The sequence below is a fragment of the Silene latifolia genome, chromosome 10, assembly GCF_048544455.1.
Source record: "Silene latifolia isolate original U9 population chromosome 10, ASM4854445v1, whole genome shotgun sequence".
Lineage (NCBI taxonomy): Eukaryota > Viridiplantae > Streptophyta > Magnoliopsida > Caryophyllales > Caryophyllaceae > Silene > Silene latifolia.
The window spans coordinates 56,096,519-56,120,296 of record NC_133535.1 but is presented as its reverse complement, the minus strand read 5'-3'; the positions used below and the strand labels follow the sequence as shown (position 1 = coordinate 56,120,296).

The 23,778-nt window shown below is 36.9% G+C and overlaps 1 long non-coding RNA gene across 4 annotated transcripts; it reads right to left on the bottom strand.

The window, feature by feature from the left end:
* Positions 1-15,179: 15,179 nt before the first annotated feature.
* Positions 15,180-22,599, bottom strand: LOC141609003 (uncharacterized). 4 transcript variants are annotated; one of them, XR_012527120.1, is made up of 6 exons: positions 22,306-22,599; positions 18,446-18,513; positions 17,982-18,073; positions 16,610-16,675; positions 16,436-16,501; positions 15,180-15,545 (listed from the first exon to the last, which is right to left on the bottom strand). It is a non-coding gene; the product is annotated as an uncharacterized LOC141609003 (long non-coding RNA). The 4 variants fall into 4 exon arrangements; XR_012527121.1 differs by having other exon boundaries at positions 16,610-16,681; positions 17,982-18,046; XR_012527122.1 differs by having other exon boundaries at positions 16,589-16,675; positions 17,982-18,046.
* Positions 22,600-23,778: the final 1,179 nt, after the last annotated feature.

The following is a 23,778-nucleotide window of genomic DNA, read 5'->3' as shown; positions in this document are numbered from 1 at the left end:
GATGAATGAATGAAGATGATTAACAATAATTAAAAAGGGATTAAGAGGATTATACCGACTAATGATTCTAAAATAAAGCAAAGAATAATAGAAGTACTTGATGATTGATTGGAAGGTTGTCAATCTCCCAATAATAACCCAAATAATCTTCAATTACCCAAAATAAAAGATGAACAAAAGAGAGATTAAGGAAATGAGATTTGTATTAAGACTTGATTAGAAGTTGATTACAAGATTAAGAAGAGATTAGAATGATATAAACTACACTAAGGATTGATAAGAAGAACATGCTTATCTAATTAGACTAATGGGGTATTTATAGTGGGGATTAGGTACACAAATTAGGGTTTACTAAGGGCTTAAATGACGATTAAGTCCTTGAGGAATCGCTCCTCTCAGAAAAGATGTGAGTCTCCTTTTTGCCGGTCTTTCATAAATATGCGCATCTTTCATGGAGGGGAGAAAAGGACGTATGGGACTGTAAGGGAATCCGAGCACCCAAGGTGACGGGACGGGCGGAATCTGTGGTGGCTGGACGGGCATCTTGATGCAAGGACGAGCGGATTCCTCACGTCCTGGACGGGCGGATTTCGTCACAGCTTTCTTTTCTTCTTTTTTTCTTCCAATAATCCTCCGGGATTTAGTCGGGGATGCAAGGATTTCTTCATCATTGCCCATCTACTATAATATGTACAAAGGCCTTCTAGTCTTGTCTTCTCTTTGATGCTTGGTCATTAGATTCGATCAATTTAGCTCTATTTTACCATGAAAATGCAAGGTTTGTACTCCTCTCCTACCAAGGAAAAAAAACCTCAAAGAATATGAAAAACAAAGGACTAAAGATAGTAAATGACCCAAATATGCACTAAAACGCATAGGAACGAGGCTAATTCGGGGACTAAATGTGCTCAAATAATGGTCACATCAAATATCACCAAACCGAACCTTTGCTCTTCCCGAGTAAAGAGGTGACAAAAACTAGGACTGTTATTTAAACTAACTTAATAGCATAGCCGATATGAGACAATTAACGGGTCTCACTCCGCCCCTTCAACTCACAACAAGACAACCATGAGGTAGGATGCCTTCTTGCAAGGCAAGGTGGGTCTTGCCAAAATGGCGACACATCCAATAATTAAAGCACACAAAATCAAGTAATGGATGCATCTACAAAAGAATAGCCACTTTCCTCATCTAAGTGGCGGAAATTATCTAAAGGGGAAGCAATTCAAGGGTACACACTCCTTCATAGATGCAATTTCTTCAAACTACTAAGCTTAGAAGGATACCAATAAATCACCTCCAAGTTGTGTCAAGCTAGGGTACCTTTGTCCTCAATCGTTAAATGCTTTTGTCAAGAGTAGACTCCCTATGGTGTTAGAAACACTGGAGGATCGCGGAATTCCCCCTCTTGCCTAGACAAGAAGAAGGGTCGTCCCCTCTCTACCATGCACAAAAATGGATACGATGGATAAAGGGATCGATATAATTTGAGTTTCATTTGGGAGTTTGCTTTGTTGATGTTTTCCCCCCCAATTTCTTGTGGCATTTGACATTTGAGAACACTTTCTTTTGCCATTTCTTTTGATTTTTGGCATTTCAATACTTGACAACTTTTCAACTTTTTGCATTTTTCTTTTGAACATTTTCAAAGTCACCCCAATTAGTAACGAGGGTGCCTTATATTTGAAGAATATGAGTTTTCATTTTTGTTACTCCTCTTTTCTTTTGATGCAATTTGTAAACTTTTTCTTTTCTTTTCTTGAACTCAAATTTGAAAAATTTTTGTGCCCATTCCCTTTGATGACAAAAATATATGGTAGAACATGGATGGATGATGGTTGCATGGTTTCAAGGGTCACCTTGGAATAAACGGTAGCCAAGGAGTTATCACTCCACAAGGTACTCTTGACTAGGCCTTAATCCATGGGTCAAAGGATACTAGCATGACACATCCTAGGGTGTTTTACAAGTATTCTAACAAGCAAAGTCTTAAGAAGAAAAAGCATCTACTAGGGCCTATATACACTTGTCAAGCTTCCCAAGTAGACGGTTTCACAAAATTTTTTTAACATGCAAACTATATGCCATGATGCAACTAATAATTATAGATCCTAATACATATGCTTCTACCAACTAGTATGCCAAATACCTAAATGCAAGTCCTAAATTCAGATTGTTTATACCACATCAATCAAAATAAAGCCACATAATCATTAACATAAAGAGGAAAAAGGAGATTGGAAAGATCATACCATGCGATCTTCAATATCCTCATGTCTCGGATGTGGCGTAGTCAATCAATGTGAACAAGGATGAACAAACACAATATATACAAACAATATATACAAGACTACACTACAAAGGAAATGAACATGTTTTTGGAATTTTTAAATTTTCAATTTTTTTTGGATTTTTCGAATTTTTTTTTTTTGGATTTTTGAATAAAAGTCAAGTTAGAATTTCCCATCCCCACACTAGTATGGCCATTGTCCTCAATGGCCAATACGATAGGAAATTATGCAATCATGATGCATGATTTCTAAACTAAACGCAAACTATACTAAGATACACTACATGATGCATGGGTTTTTGTTATGGCGGAGAGCGTAATTTAGATTACCTCCCGATGCGTATGCATGGACTTCCCCAAACCAAAATAGACATTATTTCTAACGTCTTAAATTTCGGAGTAGTTCATGCACAAAGGATGCAATGCATGAAACTACAAATTGTGATTTTGGATTTTACATGTGAGAACAATAAAAAGAACTCCTTAATGGAGCCAAGGTGTTAGTCCTCCATGTTGCTAGGACTCCTCAAAATGAAAACAAATATGGTACAAGTTATCAAAACATCAAATTCTTTTCATGAAAATTGAAAATAAAGAGAGAGGATAAGGAAACTTCACTTAAGCTTTTGATGGGTGCCTCATGCCCGCTCCATCTAGCTATGAAGATATCTCTAGAGATCGCCATCATCCCCCTCTAGGTCACTATCCCAAACTTCCTTGGATGCATCACTTGCATTAAGGTCCATGAACTCATCTTCCTCGCTATTGAGCTCCACCGTATCCCCACCACAAGATCTATCGCTCCCTTCTCCTTCTTGCCTATTTGCTCCTTCATTTGTTTTTTCCGAGTTTGGGAAGAGAATGTCCATTTGGGCCCAAGAGGGGAACATTCCCTCCTCACTAACCTTCCCTTGTTGAACCAATTTGTGGAATTGAGGATAAAGAGCATAGTAGCTATCAACGGCGGCTTCATATTGACGCAAATGCATGGCTTGGAGAATCCCCGTCACAAAGTCATCTCGGGGGAGAATAAAGGGTTTAGGGTGGTTGTATGGTTGGTATTGAAAAGGGTAGGGAGGTATCTTGATTTTCTCATTTTGTTGTTATGGCTCTTGTTGTTGTTGGGGATTTGGTGGTGGTGGTGCTTGACTTGCTTGGGTTGGGTTTGCGGGGATGAGGTATGACGTGATCGGTGATAGAGGACCCCTCCTTAGTGAAATTCTTGGTAGACCGGTCATTGGCAAGTAGATTGGGTCACTCCCCTTTTGTTATCCATTTGATTCTCTTATCAACCCTCTCAAGGGTTATCCAATGATGTTGCACAAGAAGGAGTTCTTCATTTATCCTTGTATTCCCGGAAAGATGAGTGTACTCATTGTTATCATTGAATCTTGGATTGAAATGCTTTGCAATCCTTGTAATGAGCCCTCCATTGACGATATGTTTCATCCCATCGTCATCCCCGTTCCTAAAATTAGCCCACTTCTCAAGTAGTACGAGAGGCGCATTAAAATGGTATCCACCCCTTCCTTGGATATTGAGATACAACTCCATGAACACAAGAGAGAGTTCGTTCACAATTGCTGGGTCCCGGCGTGCAAGGATGGTGCCGGAAAGGAACCGGTAGGTGAGTCTCAAGATAGGGTTTTGAATGTGGAAAGCTAGACACTCCTTAATGTACATGAAATCTCGGCCGGTCATGGCCATAGGGGTGCAACACTATATTTCTTCGGTTTTGATGTCCGGGTAGGCGAGACATCAAGGCCAAGCACATTACCAAATTTCACTAGAGTTATCATTCTCGAAACACTTTCCAACCTAAATTCTATACAAATCGTTTTGTTCAAGGTTGTGATTTTTAAGAAGCTTAAAAATTCAAGAACAAGGGATCGGCAGGTTTGCTCGTGCATGTGAAATAGGGTAGAGAGACCAAACAATTCAAAAAGGGCTTCCATTTGATGGTAAATCCCAAGCTTCCTTAAAGTTCTATGGCATAAAAACTTTGTAGGGAGAATGTTCTTACCAAAAAGTCGGTGAAAAACGAGCCTTTGCACATCATTTACGAATTCAACATTAGAGAAGTCATCAAGCTTGGTAAGAGCCACAATTTGTTCATGTTCCCTCCTTAAAGTGTTGATGTGAGAAGTAGAAGAACTTCCTCTCACTCTTGGTCTTCTTCTATCCCTAAATAGAGATCCTCTTGGTCCCATTCTTTGATTGTAGAGTTGGAATTTTTGATTTGTTGAAGTATGGAGATGCTCTTTGTGGATTGAATCTTGCTTGTGAAACCCTAGAAATTGGGGGTTTTTGTTTTTGTGGAATGAAAGAGTGTTTGGGACATGTTTTGGAGTCATAAGAGAGTGGGTTTTTATAATACAAGTGGAAGGAAAGGTAATGTGTCACAAATTGTGTGGTGGGGGAGAAATAAAATTGTGAAAACCGGGAATAAAGACAGCAGGGAGACGAGCGGATTCGGCCTTGGGACGCTCGGATTCCCTCGATTTGGGACGAGTGGATTCCTGGGAAGATGCTTGGATTCCCTTACAGCGGATTTTTCCAAAATTTGAAGCAGCCAAGACGAGCGGATCTTGGTTAGGACGAGCGTCTTTGCTAAAGTTGGAGGAGCGTCTTCTCTGAGGGACGCTCGGATTTCCTTACAAGAAAGTACCCCAAAGTCATGCAGCAAAAAGACGAGCGTAATTTCGAAGAGACGGGCGTCTGAAAGAAGACGAGCGGATTGCCTCCCGAGACGCTCGGATTCTGGATCAGGATAAAATATCTGCATGTCAGCTCCTTTGGACGAGCGCCTGCCTCTCTGAACGAGCGGATTCTTGTCGTTTTTCCTTTACTCCGACAAAAAGCTTCCCCACACTTGAAAACTTAGTTCCTTCCTTCATCAAAAATAATTAGTGACCCTCCCTCACTTACTCTCATGGAAAGAATTATGTTTATGATAAAAGGAATTCAATAAAGTTAAAAATACAAGTCAGAAGGGTTAGTATATTTACAAGTGGTGGTTTAGGGAGGACTCCACCAAACTCTCCCTTTGATGATTTCTTCAAGGATGAGGAGGCCCGAGGTAGGTGACCTCGACCTCTCCAATAAATGCTCCCTCATAATATGACTTCAATCTTTGGCCGTTGACCTTGAATTTGCTTCTATCTTCCGCTTGGATTTCAAATCCATACTTTCCAACCTCGGTGATCACATAGGGACCCATCCATCTAGAGTTCAACTTCCCGGGAAATAGTCGATATCGGGAATTGAATAGAAGGACTTTATCTCCTTTGTGCAAGGCTTTTTGCTTGATCCTCTTGTCATGAAGCAATTTTGTCCTTTCCTTGTAGATCTTGGCATTCTCATAAGATTGTAGTCGGAATTCCTCCAAGTCTTGAAGTTGTATCATCCTCCTTTGACCACTTAATTTGAGATCAAGGTTAAGAGCTCTGATTGCCCAAAAAGCTTTGTATTCTAATTCGATTGGCAAGTGGCATGCTTTTCCATAAACAAGCTTGTAAGGAGAGGCTCCTATGGGAGTCTTATAGGCCGTCCTATAAGCCCAAAGAGCGTCATTAAGCTTTGTACTCCAATCCTTTCGGATCTTGCTGATAACTTTCTCAAGAATTTGCTTGATCTCTCTATTTGAAACTTCAACTTGACCGCTTGTTTGAGGATGGTATCCTAAACCGGTTCTATATTGAACACCATATTTGGTCAAAAGGGATGCGAGCTTCTTTTCATGAAAATGCGTTCCTCCATCACTTATGAATGCTCTAGGGACTCCGAACCATGGGAAGATTATTTTCTTGAAGAGCTTGGTGACCGTCTTTGCATCATTGTTTGGGGTGGCAATTGCCTCCACCCACTTTGAGACATAGTCTACGGCCACAAGGATATATTTGTTCCCATTGGATGTCACAAACGGCCCTTGGTAGTCGATCCCCCAAACGTCAAAGATCTCTACCTCTAGTATGCCTCTTTGTGGAATTTCATTCCTCTAAGAGATATTCCCCGTCCTTTGACAAGCATCACAATGAATGATGAACTCCCTTGTATCTTGGAACATCGTAGGCCAATAGAAGCCCGATTGAAGAATTTTTGCAATGGTTCTCCTTGCCCCATGGTGTCCACCGTAAGGTGATGAGTGGCATCCTTCCAAGATTCCTTGAACTTCCCATTGAGGGATGCACCTCCGGTAGAGCCCATCACTACACTCCTTGTAAAGGTTTGGGTCATCCCAAAAGTACCTTTTTACTTCGAATAAGAACCTCTTCCTTTGGTTGTAGTTCAAATTTGGAGGGAGTACTCTTCCAACAATATAGTTGGCATAATCGACAAACCATGGGGAGTTGTGCCTTTCAAGTTGTGTTTGAATGGCCATCAAGATATCGTCGGAAAATGAGTCATTGATCGGCGTTTCTCCTTGTTCATCGTCAAACCGGATCCTTGACAAGTGATCCGCCACTACATTTTCGGCTCCTTTCTTGTCTCTTATTTCCAAGTAGAATTCTTGAAGAAGAAAAATCCATCTCAACAACCTTGGTTTTGCCTCTTTCTTTATTAAGAGATGTCGGAGAGCACGGTGATCCGAAAAGACAATCACCTTGGATCCAAGTAAGTAGGAACAAAATTTGTCCAAAGCATAGATAATGGCAAGAAGCTCTTTTTCAGTGGTATCATAGTTCACTTGGGAGGGATCAAGAGTCTTGCTTATATAGTAGATAGAATGTAGAGATCTCCCTACCTGTTGGCCAAGAACCGCTCCAACGGCGTAGTTACTAGCATCACACATAATCTCGAATGGTAATTCCCAATTTGGAGGTTGAATTATCGGTGCCGAGATTAGTGATTCCTTGATTCTATTAAAGGCTTCAACACACTCATCAGTGAAATGGAATTGGGCATCTTTAAGTAAGAGTTGAGTGAGGGGTTTCGCTATTTTTGAGAAATCTTTTATGAAACGGCGATAAATACCTGCGTGACCGAGAAAACTTCTCACCCCTCTAACATTCACGAGAGGTGGGAGTTTCTCTATCACCTCAACCTTAGCTTTATCGACTTCGATGCCCTTTTCCGAGATTAAATGACCCAAAACAATTCCTTCATTGACCATGAAGTGACACTTTTTCCAATTTAAAACAAGACTAACATCCTCACACTTTTGCAATACAAGAGAGAGATTATGCATACATGAGTCAAAGTCTTTTTCATAAACGCTAAAATCATCCATAAAAACTTCCATTATGGTCTCTAGGTAATCGGAGAAGACACTCTTCACGCATCTTTGAAAAGTGGTGGGGGCATTACACAAGCCAAAAGGCATCCTCCTATATGCAAAAGTACCATAAGGGCATGTGAAGGTAGTCTTGTGTTGGTCATCCGGGTGTATAGGGATTTGAAAGAATCCCGAATACCCGTCCAGGTAGCAAAAGAACTTGTTGGAGGCTAACCTCTCAAGGATTTGTTCAATGAATGGTAGGGGGAAATGATCCTTTCTTGTTGCGGAGTTCAATTTTCGATAGTCAATGCACATACACCAACCGGTGATCTTCCTTGTGGGTATTAGCTCATTCTTTTCATTTGTCACTACCGTGGTACCTCCTTTCTTAGGCACCACTTGAACGGAGCTAACCCACAAAGAGTCCGATATGGGATATATGATTCCCGCATCACGTAATTTCATAACCTCTCCTTTGACAACTTCTTGCATGTGGGGGTTTAATCTCCTTTGAGATTGAATGGTAGGTCTATGGTCCTCCTCTAGATGAATTCTATGCATACAAAAGTTGGGACTTATCCCCTTAAGGTCATCTAGACTATAACCTATAGCCTTTTCATGTTGCTTCAATACATCAAGCAATTTTCCCAATTGGTTTTCATCAAGTTTGTCATTAATAATCACGGGTTTGGTCTTAGATTCATCAAGGAAAGCATATTTAAAATTTGGGGGAAGGGGTTTTAAAGTTGGAATTTTTACCTCACTTTTCTCCTTTGAAGGTTCATTGAGAACTTGTCAATTTCCATTAGACACTCTATTCTCATGGGATGTTAAACTTGTTCCTCAAGCTCATCAATCTCGTCATACTCGAATTCCATGACGAATTCTTCTTGCTCTTCGGCTTGTAAGATGTCTTCTAGGATTGATTGCTCATGTTCTATAGGTTGATATGCTTCCACAACGATGTTATGTACTAATTCGGATTGCTCATGAGTAAGTTCTTTGTTTGCTAGATCGGCCTCAAAAAGATCTACCTCCAATTCCCAATGCATATTTTTGGCCTCACTTGCTTCCAAGGCTTCCAATGCTTGCATGGGGTCTTTGAAGAAAGGTATACTTAAGTGGTCCTCAACAAAACAATCTATAATATCCATCTTGCAAAGTATCGAACAACTTGAAAACAATTAGAACAAACCTTGAGGAGTTTTACTTCCCCAAGGCAAAGAAAGACACAACTAATAACAAATTAAGAAAATCAAATCAAGTTAACACCGTCCCCGGCAACGGCGCCATTTTTGGTCGGTTTTACTCACTTGGAGATTTAGTTTTCGGTTACTTGTCGTTAAGAGCACCTAGACCAAAACATTATTTATAACTTCACAAACAACTCTACTATTAGTAAAGAGGCAAGTAAAGGTCGGATCCCAAGGGACGGGTATTGATGTAGGATTTTCGATTACAAGTCGCGGTGTCTAGGGGTGTCACGATTTGGGGTTGAGATGAGAAGATCACTAAACTAAATAGCAATAAAAGTAAAAAACTAAGATGATTAAAAAGAGATGTAAACAATTGATTAAAAGCACTAGGGTGTCATGGGTTCATAGGGGATTCATGGGAATTGATCATACAAACATATTCTCAAATTATAAGCAATCAATTATTGTTGTGATGGATCAAGTTGGTTTATATCTTACAATCCTAGGAAGGTTTTGGTCCCGGAGCCGAATCGATTAGATTGTAAAACACCTACAAGTCGACTTAATCCTTCCTACTCAACTATATGCATGGTCTAATGAGACTCGAGTTGGTTTACGTCTTACAAGTCTCATTGAAAAGGTCGGTGATGGGTAAAAAATGCAAGGATTCATAGGGTCGCATTTCATCAAACATAACATGTGCATAAGTTGAGATCACAACAAACAAGCAAATAAACTATGAAAACATATTAAATTAAACATGAATCATTCCGCATGTTGGTTTCCCCTAATTACCCATTAACCCTAGTTAAGGAAACTACTCACTCATTATCAAGTTTAACATGTTAACAAGGTTGTCAATCACATTGACAAAGCAAAACATGATGAATAAATGAATATGATTAACAATAATTAAAAAGGGATTAAGAGGATTATACCTACTAATGATTCCAAAATAATGCAAAGAATAATAGAAGTACTTGATGATTGATTGGAAGGTTGTCAATCTCCCAATAATAACCCAAATAATCTTCAATTACCCAAAATAAAAGATGAACAAAAGAGAGATTAAGGAAATGAGATTTGTATTAAGACTTGATTAGAAGTTGATTACAAGATTAAGAAGAGATTAAAATTATATAAACTACACTAAGGATTGATAAGAAGAACATGCTTATCTAATTAGACTAATGGTGTATTTATAGTGGGGATTAGGTACACAAACTAGGGTTTACTAAGGGCTTAAATGACGATTAAGTCCTTGAGGAATCGCTCATGGAGGGAAGAAAAGGACGTATGGGACTGTAAGGGAATTCGAGCGTCCAAGGTGTCGGGACGGGCGGAATCTGTGGTGGCTGGACGGGCGTCTTGATGCAAGGACGAGCGGATTGTGGCGTTGTTGGACGGGCATCTTGATGGCAAAGACGCTCGGATTCCTCACGTCCTAGGCGGGCGTCTTGCCTAGTTGGACGAGCGGATTTCGTCACAGCTTTCTTTTCTTCTTTTCTTCTTCCAATAATCCTCCGGGATTTAGTCGGGGATGCAAGGATTTCTTCATCATTGCCCATCTACTATAATATGTACAAAGGCCTTCTAGTCTTATCTTCTCTTTGATGCTTGGTTATTAGATTCGATCAATTTAGCTATATTTTATCGTAAAAATGCAAGGTTTGCACTCCTCTCCTACCAAGGAAACAAAACCTCAAAGAATATTCAAAACAAAGGACTAAAGATAGTAAATGACCCAAATATGCACTAAAAAGCATAGAAACGAGGCTAATTCGGGGACTAAATGTGCTCAAATAATGTTCACATCAGGTGTTTTACAAGTTTTCTAACAAGCAAAGTCTTAAGAAGAAAAAGTATCTACAAGGGCCTTATATACACTTGTCAAGGTTCCCAAATAGATGCTTTCACAAATTTTTTTTCTAAATGCAACTATATGCCATGATGCAACTAACGTATATTCAACTTTAATGCATATGCTTCTACCAACTAGTATGCCAAAAAATCTAGATGCAATCCTAAATTCACATTGTTTATACCGCATCAATCAAAATAAACCAGTCGGCAACAATCTGAACAACCTGGGAAGGGGGTCGATAATCAGTCGGGAGTAACTAGATGCTCTCCCAGTCATGTTTACAAAAATTGAATATAATCAACGATCATTAACAAATGAAATGTAAAACCAGTAAACATGTAAGATCATCTATACTCATGAAAAACCCAACAAAGCTTACCATTACTTATCAATCATAAACAGAATCATGCAAACCTAAACCATATGCAAGAACTGGACCATGTACACTTATAACCACTGTAGCACACGACTCATAAGAACTTAAGGCACAGTGCTAGCATCAAAGCATAGCGAATACGGTAACACACAATCCAAAGCAACAGAAGGCACAAAGCTAGCAACAAAGCATAACAAATAGAGCGAACGCCCGTTAGAGCGTATCACCACTACCTCTAACTTGTCAGAGCGTATCACCACTGCCTCTGACTGACGGAGCGTATCACCACTGCCTCCACAGTACTATGTATAGCGTATCACCACTGCCTATATGACTAAGACCTGGCCAGACCTCTCGATGCAATAACTGTACACCGAACGACACTCGGGACCCAGAATGTATAACTGACGATTCTGGCCACCCCCGAACATAGACCAAAATAAACCCCGCATCAACGGGTGGCGTTAGTTCATTCCGATAGTATATAACTGATACTACCGTCATCTATTCAAACTAGCAACAAACCAATGCACAGTATAACCGATTGTACTAACATGCGTGAACAACATCATGACTCAACTCATAGAATAGTATAACTGACCATCCTACTTATCATATGAACAAGAATAACCAAATATATATGCAAACACAATGTCATATAATAACTGAACACAACACAACAAGTGAGCAAGTACTAACCATACAATATTATAGTACTCCAGCTATAACTTTAACATTAACCATTCAATGTTATAGTAACCCTAACCACAACATGAACTCTGAATGCGAGGTTATAGTAACCTCAACTATAACTTCTACATATACGACTTGAAGTTATACTTACCTCAACCATAACCTTGACACGAAACTCAAAGTTATACTAGTTCCAACCATAACCTTGAGCCATAAATCTCAGGGTACGTTAGTTCCAGCTATAACCTTAACTCGCAATTCAATGTTATAGTAGATTCAGCTATAACCTGGATTCATATTTCCAAGGTTATACCTGTTTCAGCCATAACTAGAGTAACTACCCAAAGTTGGATTAACTTTAGCTATAACACTTGAATCATCATCAAGGTTACATTAGCTTTAGCTATAACTTTGGAGAGAACCCTTGGACGCCTATCATGCCGCCACTAGGGTTTGATTCGTAAACCCTAATTATGCACATGTCACCCATAATAAACACATAAACAACATACGATACATAATTAATACATTAAAACTTATACAAACATGCGAAAACATAATTAACATGATAATAAACAATCCAACACGTACCAATCATACAAGACAATCATTAAATCATATTAATTACATCAATTGGCATAAACACAATTAAAAGAAAACACCTAGTTACCTTTTTAGCAATTAATGAAAACCTCCATAAAGAAAACGACCAACAAAGTCTTGTCTCCAACACGTATCAACGTCCCCAAAACCGACATCAAAGATGCACGAATCCAAATCCATGAAAACACTATAAAAGACTCTTCTTCTTCTTTACCCATTAAAATAAGAGACCTTAAAGGTAGGTCTAAAGGTCCATACAAATAATTCTCATAAAAATATTTGGAGAATAATATGTTGTAGAGGTAAGAGTAAGGATTATGAAAATATAATTTGTGCATGAGTTTGGAAAAAGTAAAGATATTCAACAATGGAGTCAAAGCGAGAAAAGAATAACAAAAGAGAGAAATAGAGGAGGAAGGTGTGCGGCAGGAATTCACGCACCAAACAAATAAGTTAACCTAGTTGCCTGCTAGGTTAAATTCTATTTATAAGGCGATTATAAAAGGGTTAACAAGTGGGCTTTGGGTCCATTAGCTCATACAATGTATTATCTGATTACAAATTAGATTGGATATTATGAAAACGTAAGGAGAGCTTAGATTAGAAAAGTAGTTATAAAATTAAAATAGTAAAATCGTCCACGGACATTTTAACCCATTTAAAACTAGGTCAAAACGAGAAATAATAAAATAGAAAACAAAGACGATAAATATAATTATTTTCAAAATACATTAATATACTTCGAAATAATGAATTTAATAAAATACTTTTATATAAAAATATTATTATAAAATACGGGGTGTTACAATCCAACCCCCTAAAAAGAAGTTTCGTCCTCGAAACTTGAAATTCAAAGATAAGATCAAAAGAAGGTAAGAATTACAAGTGATCATCAATAAAAGTCATCTCGGAATCCTAACCGTTGCGCACTCTGATCCATATCAACAAGCTTAAACCAAAGAAAAGATCATAAATCATCAATGGTATTATCATCTCTATTCACTTTAAAAAATCTCAAAAGTAACATCAAACTCAAACCATCTAAGTCCATAAAGATCATTAAGCCAACATCTAGTCCTCATATTTCAAACACTCATCCAATTACCATTAACCATCACATCATATATGCCCTCTCAAAGCTGTGAACTCATTACTATTACCCAAAATCCACATAAGCTTTAACAAATACTCCAATTTTAGTTTTCCATTCACCACAAGATCTGACATTAACCAAAACCCCAAACAAATAATCTCTAAACAAAGAACATCTGTCGAATCAGAAAACTCTTCCATTCACGAGTGTCATTAGAATCACTCTTACTCTAATATCCGCAAAACGAATAGTGCAAACTACCAACCACAACTTTTAAGCTCAAAAGACTTCAAGGATCTATGTCTGTCAATTAATCACTCATACTCTTAAATGAAACGCTTTTAACCCAGATAGAACAAACAAACATCTATATACCCTCAAACTTTCTAAGCTTTATTTATAATACCTTTAATACTCCTTCTCCAAAACTCTTTATGTTATCCCAATTAACACTCGCATACAATTATGTTACTAAGTTCTCAACCTCAAATAACTAAACATCATACTCGAAGATCTAACATTGCTCACCAAGGATCCAAATTTCGACTACGAGATGATCACAAGTATCTCTAAAGAGGAAATTTAAAAGTTTTCACATCACCATGAAAGAATAAATAACTTGTAAACCAAAATAAAACATTTTCGTGCAACAACACAAGGCAAAAGAACATATTCTTTTGGGAAGTAAAAGGTTAGAGAGAAATCAATGTGAAAAGAGTAATTACGAAAGTTCAAAGAAGAAGGAACTTGAGTTAAAATAAAGAATAAATCGAAAGCAACGATAGATGAAACAGATAGAGGACCAAGATAAAAGAAACCTTTGGTCCGAAGGCTCAAATAGAAGAGGTATGGTTAACACGTGCAAGGATGACAAAGATAGATGACTCCAAAACTAGTTTATCTATGCGAAGATGACACTTTAAGATAAAATGAATAAAGCAGATAACTAGGGTCTTACAATCCTCGTACAATCATCACCTAAGGTAACAATGTCTCATAACATCCTTTCGTCATATCTCCATAATACCTCAAGGCCAGCAACTCTCTATATAACTGTCCCTTTACAAACATTATATTCCTTAGATTGTCAACTTTCAAGATCATAAACTCTCACAACCATCAACTATCAAGTTCTTCCACTGAACTCAATCTAATCACACTTAAAGAATCAATCCAAAGCAATATCTATACCCTCAAAAGATGAACATCACTATACATTATAATCTTCGTCAACATGGCCGATCAAAAAGTCAATGTTAGAACACTTTAACATTAACATCTCACAAGTCCATAAATTATAATCCACCTCTCTCAAACAATCCTTTAAAACACACGATCCGTAAATAACTCCTCAACGGATAAATCATAAATTCCTTTATAACTCACTCATTGCCATTAACAATCCTTACTCCTCAACTATGGTATTCCAATTACAGACGAGTATAGTCTCCAAAATTCCCAACGTGCTTAATCTAAGTCCACAATAACATTCAAGTTATTACAAGCATTCACTACAACAAATCCCTTGCGTTCTCGACGCTTTTTTAGACTTTTCTCGACGCTTAAAAGCGTCGCCATTTTTTTTCATGACGCTTTTAAAAGCATGGTTTTTTGGGGCGTCAGGAATTTATGACGCTTTTTAGTGTCAGCCTTGTCTATGCTTTTTTGTGTCACGAGCATCGACGCTTTTTAGCATCAGGGTTTCTCTACACTTTTTGGCGTTGAAATTTAAATTTCTCGACGCCTTTTCCTGCCACTAGGAAAATTCACTACGACTACTCCTAACTTATTCAAGCAAATTAAAAGTAGCTAAATAATAGGAAAATAACATAGTTACGATCCATGAAAAATATCCCATTAAGTTTTATTATTGATAAAAGAAATAGCCGAGTACATGGTACAAAGTAGATGAATAATTATAAGAGTAAAAAATTCGGATTACAGTATATCAAACTATTAACCTACACTCTTCCGAAAAACACATGAAAAATACACATTACACTATGATATGGCAGGAAACAAGTAAGTTTAAATTACTTCAAGCTCTTATATTGCATCTCTGATCTCCAAAATCCAAGAACTTCCCCATCTAACTATGTAACAATAATAGAAAACTGGCATATTTTCTCAAAAATAGACCCAATGTGCTTCACTTGAAATCTTCCATTACTCCATAGTTAAAGCTTCCAAACCCTATTCAGACTGATAGCTGCATGTTAAATGAATACATTACTATTGCTCCAGTCAAATGAATACTTTAGCTAATCAGCTATACGTCTAATCACAACAATGCAAGCGAACAATCATCAATTTATAACCATGACCCATTCACAATTTCGAACCAGGAAGACAAAGTAATGAAGTATATATCAAATTGACGAGAAACACTTTAAAATGACATATAAATTGTACTAAAATCTCTAGCAACTCTATGTCTACACTGCGCCAACACCTATAATGGGTTTTAGTGTGCCTTGGAAATAGACAGTAGAATGCCCCTTAGAGTAGTACCATGAGATATTGAGTAGTAAACTACATGATGCTCTAAATTCGGTACAAATATCACTTCAAAGATAACATATACTTTCATCACCCTAAGGTTAGTTTCTTCTACTACATATAGTACCATATAAGAGAGGGCAAAATATGTAATTTTTACCGTATTGCAAATGATTGAGACGCAAAGAGTAATTGAGATATTAAAAATCAAAAAGAAAAGAATGACACTCAAAGTACATGAAATCACTCATCCAATTAGAGATAGTTAGACCGGAAAATGACAGAGACAATACCTTCAGTTTGTACTAAACACAATCTGAATCAACAAGAACATTCCATCAAAATGGAAAAAACATCTTGGGAGACGATTTTTACATCAAGTAGGAAACGGGAAGAGGGTTCTATTAGTAAACTACATCAAGTAAAAAACACCTTTAATTTTATCAAAATTCATTCAGTTTATCATAGCACCAAAGTGCACAGCTGCATATAAAAATCATTTATACACCTTCTTAAGCTAACTCTTTGTCAATTGTTCAGGAAAAAACTTAGAACCTAATTTTTCCAGAGTTATTATCAGGAAACTGAAGCATATCTAACCTTTACTTGCTCATGTAGAAATCTGATGTATTCCATCGCCTCTAATAGGACAGAAGCCGTTTCAGTCTGCGGTAAAATTTCACACGGAAATATTGATGTACTAGTGATAAGAACAGTCAGAAAACAGCAAGCAAAAGAAGACAACTAAAGTACCATGATTAACATGAATCATACTTTGCCATAAAGAGACGCAAGTTGCTGAAGCATTGTTATCTTTTCACCGAGCTTTTCTTTTCTTTCCTGTGTCTATGAAATATGAGTCTTATGCTCTAAAAATAATTTCACAATCGTATTCAAATTTGGCAAACAGAAAGAACATGTCCATGTAAAACTAGTGACAACGCCTACCCTTCCCAACATTTGTAAACAGTTGCATGAAAATACGTAGTAGTTAATGCAACCAGTCAAACAATAAAAATTAGCTAAAAGCTAAGTCTCATTGAGTTAAGGAGAAATGGAAGATGACAGACAAGGCCTGGGAGTTTTGTAACATATACTTCTCCACAAGCAATTCCGCCGAAACATTTAGCACTTTTCTCTAGTTTTCACATATATGACAATCTGGAAAAGGTGTAAGAAGCATCACCAACAGGATCAGGATAATAAGTATTTACACATAGAAACAATAACCAACACCCAACAACAACAACAACAACATTAGCCCAGTGCCTCAATGGCTTCCGCAAATTGCGGAGTAAGGAGGGGTCAGATGTACGCAGCCTTACCCTTGTGTTAGAAACACAAAGAGGATGTTTCCGAGTGACCCAAGATGAAAATTACGCCGCGAACTGCATCGAAGGACTGCAACTTCACAAAAGAAAGAAGCGGAGCCACTTTAGTGAGCCATTTTGCTTTACTCCATCATAATCCAGAACCAAAGAGTAATGAGTTTTTGGCTCCATTGGAAATATGGAAAAAACAATAACCAACACCCAAATCCCCAAAATTAGGCGTCAAAATTGACACAATGAGTAAGAAGCATTTAAAAAGTGTAGAAAAGTAAAAAGAGTAGAAAAAGAAGGTAGAAATAGTAGCTCAAATTAAGATTACGAAATACTATTTTGGCAGGAACAGTCATAGATTCGATAGATATCAAGAACATCAGTCGCAATCAGTGATTATGACTGACATTATTAACTACTCCGTATCTAAATCATATATTCCTAGATATTGTTTTAATTCCTCCCAGCAGCTAAATTACAGAAAAACTCAAATGACACGGTTGTAGTGAACTCATTCTATGTCACAGACTTCATTCAACGATAGCAAGATTAAGTACTGAAATAATCAAGCAGCAGACATCAAAAACATGTTACCGTTGTAATGTTATTAATACACTCTGTCCATCCCCTTTATATTGTTCCCATTTGATTACGTTTGTCAAATGAAGCCGCCTTTGAGCGGTGATGTCTAAATCATTTGTTTTGAAACTTTTATTCTTTGTGAGGGGTATTCTAATCAAAGGTAAACAAATGAATGGGACGAGTAAGTATTTGAAGAAATTAAGGTATGTAGAAGTAGAGTAGAAACTAAGATAAGAAATAACCTGAAGTAGTGGAAACAACGTCATCATCATCTTGAGTCTTTTAGGCCCCAAACAAGGGTGATATTCTACAGAAAGCAGACAATGATAGCTAACTGGAAGTTGAAGAAAATTAACAAGAAAATAAGTGAAGAAAAGAAAATATTTATGATAAGAAACAATAGCTCAAAAATTACCCCAGCGAAGAAGAAGAAATTGAGGTAAGAAGAGTTAGAAGAAGGATAATTGTTAGTGGTACAAGTGAGATAGTTGAGGGATTTGTGGTTGAATTTCAAGATAAAAGTAGGGTGAGCAGCACATTAAAATATATTATCAGAACATTGTTGAGTAAGTATCAATCGCATACATGAGACAAAATTATTATGTGATGTCAAAGTAACAGGGCTTACTTGTTGTAGCTAAAGTAGAAAAAAAAGATAAGGTTTTAATAATAAATGAAAACTAAAATAGGAATTTGCAATACCCACCGTAGAAACTACTGAAGTAGCGTCCCTGTCCAAACTTTGGTCCAAATTCCAATTATCCGGACCCTGCCCTGAAATTAAACACAATCAACTAATAAATTAATATTCAAAACAAAGAACAGTAAGACCTGACACAGTAACCACTGATGATAATCATAATTAAGGATTATCAAATACTTTCCTTGAGTATTTAACTATGACTCTTCCAGATACAATTTTTTAACGAATGACTCTTCTTATTGAACTTTTCCTACAGAACTGTATGATCAGGTCTATAAGAGATAAGTAACACATAATGCAATGCTTTGAGACTGAATAATAACAATTTAATGTGACATCACCTATGTTCTGAACTATTGCATTCATAATGTCACAGAAGATAGAGATACGTATATGGTATACGACTACACGCAGCCGTAAAGGCATTAGTAAGATCATAGGTATAGGAATTGACATTGACAGGAATAGCAATAGAAAGATTCATTTTCATTCTACTAGCATAATTAAAATCTTTTCAAAGACAGGAAAGTTTTGGAGGGAGAACGTCACTGCTATATCCATTTTCATTCATTCTCATTTTTTGTCTTTCTCCATTACCCTCCCCTTTCCTCTTATGTATCCAAAAAAATGAATTAAAGGTAGCAATTGGGAAGATTAGGTTTCAGAGCTTTAGTTCCATCCAAAAAATGAATTAATGGTAGCAGAAATGAGTATGAAGAATCAAATGATCAGCTTTCCTGAGTTCAGGTCTTCTAATTGACACTTGACAGTGACACTGGAAAACAGGATTGATTTAGAAATGCTAACAACTGCAGCTGGAACATAAGCAAGGGGGTGTGATGTCAGCAGGGGCGGCCAATGAAATGTTGAGGCCCTGTTCCAAATATTACGCGGTGGCCCTTTTGATGATTATCTCGTATTTTTTTGTCATAATAAAATGAGACGCTTAATATCTGAGGAGGCGTAGTATTCAAGCTCTCTAATTATGTGCATACAAATAAAGCACATCAATGTGGATTTTAATTATAAAGTATAATCGGACTCGTATTATTTTGGTTAACACAAATCATACAATAAAACGGTCTCACATCCTGAGTCGGGTTTTTTACATGATGGGATCTTCTCACGGTATGACACCCTCTCATTCAATAATTATTGTTTGGTTAAATTCATACAAATGATTTTTAAAAACCTATGAACGAGAACCATTAAAGAGATTAAAAGAAAGAATGAAAGCAAAATGATAAATTTAGACTAACTAATAAAAGACTAGCTAATACAAGACTACTCTCATATGCAGGAAAGGTACAACTCATAAATTCAATAATCTTTGGCATTGAAAACTTTTGGTGAGCTAGTGTCTTACTGCCTAAAGGTGTGATTAAAAAGTTGAATAAGATATGTAAGGATAGTCTTTGGAATACTGGAGATCAGAAGAGGCACATGGTGTTCAAAAGTTGGAACAGTATGTGTATGCCTTGGGAGGAGGAGGTTTTAATTTGAAGGAAATGCTCTTCTGGAATAAAGCCTTGCTAACTCAATGGTCGTGGAAGCTTCACCAAAACACTGAGGGGCTTTGGACTAGATGGAAAAAGCTTACACTTTTAATACAAATGATGTCTGGACAGCAAGATGCTCACTCTGAATCCATCAGAAGCATACTTAGCATAACGCGGGACTGGATTCAAATCGCAGGGTCTGCTACAGCAGCAACTAAACTCATAAATAATTGTGCTATCAATAGTAAGTTAGTTGTAAGGAAAGCTTATGATCTGCTCAGGACTAAGGGTGATACATATGCTTGCTTTCAAGCTCTAAAAGAAGCTGTGATTAAACCCAGCCATAAGCTCATCACGTCCCTTGCTGTGCAAGGGAAATTAGCCACAGTTGATGTGTTAGTTTGAAGGGGAATATATCTAGTAAACAGATGCGCCGTGTGCAAAAAGGAGGCTGAGAGTCATATCCACCTTTTCTTCGAGTGTCCTATCTCTGTTGCTATTCTGCAGCAACTACTGAAGTGGCTACAGGCGTCTACTAACGATAAGAGACTTAAGGACATGCTACTATGGCCATTGCAAAGGAGGCATAAGGAAACCTGGGCTAATACTTGGATAAAGGGTACCATAGTCGTAGCTGCTCACACCATTTGGTCAGAGAGAAACGAACAAATTTTCTTGGACAGAGAAAGGCAAGTAGAGGGGCTTGTAAGAGAGATTAAGGGGCATGTGAGTATTAGACTACTTTACCATTATAAGAGTGATCTTCACACTATCATTGTAAATGTTCTTAATTCTTAGACTAACATCCTAGTGGCTAGTCCTTGTAAGAACATTTACTCTTATTTTATGATGAAATAAAAGAGGTAATTTCTTGCAAAAAAAAAAAGACTGAAAGAATATTATGATTTAAAAAAAAAACAAGACTGAAAGAATATGTGAATTGGCAATATTATGATTTTAAAAAAACAAGACTGAAATAATGTCTGAGTAAGTCATCCAATAAATGAACTGGCAATTTATATACAAGGTTAAGTTGCCCGTGGAAGTGAAAGGCGAACAATCCAAATAAAGGATGTAAAAGTAAAAGCAATGAGAGTCGATCCCGAGCCGTCAATTGAACACTTACACTATTTACCGCTACCAGTCTGCCAAAGAAACCCTATATGTTAATAATGGACGTTTAAATTTGATTTAACTTAATGGCTAATTTTTTCCAAATGAGGTCCCAAACCTTGTTGGGCCCCGGTACTGCGAACTGAAATGCTCATGTTACAGGCCGCCCCTGGAAGTTAGTGTGTCAGATATTAAAACATGTCCATAACAGCTGGAAATTGGGACAGATATCCCTCAACTGTAGGCACATGTTGTAAAGGGAGATGCAACGCGATGTAGGAGTATCAGACACAACGCGGTGTAGAAGTATCACAAGCATTTACTCTCACACACTACCTTGGACCCTTCTTGATCTGGTTAATTCCACAAAACGACACTCTAACACCTGATACATATTCATACTTTTTACATTTGAAAGATAAATTATCATAAAATACAAGGCCCTAAAACATACGAAGTAATTTATAATAGTGTACGACTACGGACAAACATCAGCATAATTGCATCAAAGCACAAAAGATGAAAACTTTATACTCAACAGAATCAAAGTAACTACAATGGAGATTTAATTCAATAAAGGGTTTCCTCCAATTATAAAACTATCCTCGGAAGGCTTGCCTAATTTTCATCAACTTCAGCTCCTCTATGCTCGCATCTTTTATCCCATAACTAATCTTAGCTTTAGTGCAGAACAATTCCGAAGATCAAAACTTTATACCCTTACCACCAAATGAGGATGTTTGACACACACAAGCTTACCATATAGAACTGAGGGAAAGAGAAATATGACTAAATTGAATGGACTACATAACAAAGACGAAAATGTAACCTTATGAACTTTCAATGCTAAAATTCATAAGCCTCTCAACGTAAGAGACAAAGACTCAAGTATTCAACAACAAGGCTCCAAAATTTATTGATTTTCCAGACGTTTTCACTTTTAATCAACTTAAAGATTCAATCTTTACGAGAAACTGTGAAAAAGTAGGTAATTTTTCATCTGATGAATATGGGTATTCGGGTGAAGTAGTGAATGTCAACTAGGGCTTCTCTATGGTACTGGAAGTCTATAATATCGTAATCTGAGTTTTAATTATAAACCCGACTAGCCGTTTTCGACATCATCGTTCTTAATGTGAAACTAACAGCGATAAACAGTACACAAAGCAAACAACGATGAGCAATACACAAAGACCGGCGATGACGATAAAACAACAATTGAAAGCAATAATAAATTGATTAATTATGTACCTATTTAGCTGATGAGAATGATGATCAATGAGAGTCGCAATTTAGTGTGATAAGCAATTGCGAGAGATGATGAATATACGATAACCGAATAGTAACTGAATTAGCTATTGATTAATTAATTGATTACGAGAATTGGGGGAGAATACTAGGTCTGCAAATGAATTAGGATTTGAAATGAATTTTTTGGGAGACAAATTGAGGAGATGAATTAGGCAGTTAGGCGGTTCAATTTTTTTGGGGGAAAAAACAATAGTTTGGGGAAGGTGAATGTATAGCTCAGCCGCGAGAATGAAATTTTTCGTAGTGCTTAGCGGTTTTTTTATTGAAAATAATTATTAAATTATTAAATGGTCTATGAGGGGGATAAATGGGTCAACGCTTTTAAAAGCGTCGACCATAAAGCGTCGAGAATGCAAGGGATTTGTTGTAGTGATTTTTTTTTTCTCGATCCAAAAATAACTCACATAACTTTTCCCTTGACACAAGACAAAAACCCAATAATTCTAACTATTAAGAGCATAAGCCTCAATATTCCCAAATATTACCACAAGAGAAATATATTCATCGTCTCTCACTTCTAGTAAAACTATGAAACCACAATCATACATCTGCCACATATCATCCACTCTCTATCATCAATAAGGATTTCCTCAAGCACATAAAAGAACCTAACAACCACTTATCCCAAAGGAAACATTGTCGTAACAACTTCTATTCCCAAAGTAAACTTCATCTCAACAACCTCTAATCCCAAAGAAAACTTCTTCATTACCAAACTCATAATAAACACGCTCTTCTCTTTCATACTTGAACATCTCAATCTGTCAATCAATCCTAACTTTATTCCTCAAGAAACCGTAAGGGGATCAACCTCGAAATCATCTCAAACAAGGACAAAACCACCAAATGATCCAAAAGGATGAAAGTACGATAAGAGTAAAGCTCGGATTATAAAGGATTAAAAGTTTTGACCGACATATAACTAAAATGCATGACACGTAACATGCAAAGGACATTTTCAAAATTGACCGTCTTTAAAATCAATAAGGCATGCTCGAAAAGTCATACACGAATAACATTTTATACGATTAATGAAGAAACAAAACACTAAGTCATAAACAACACAATACATAAACTATACATTTAATATAATTAATAACAATAAACATTAAGATATAAACAAACAAATACATGAACAAAACGTTTAATACAATTAATAACGATATGAAATATTAAGTCACAAACAAGCAAGTACATATACAACACATTTAGTTCACTTAATAATGATAGGAAAAACATTAAAGCATAAAAAAAACAAGTATATGAACAATGTTGGGAAATGTGTCCTCAATAATAGTGCGATCACATGATTTAAATATCATTATTAAATCTCATTTTGAAGAATACAATTGGGAAGTAATTTTGTTACTGTCAACTGGTCAACATATATCGGTAATGATTGGCTGACTAGAG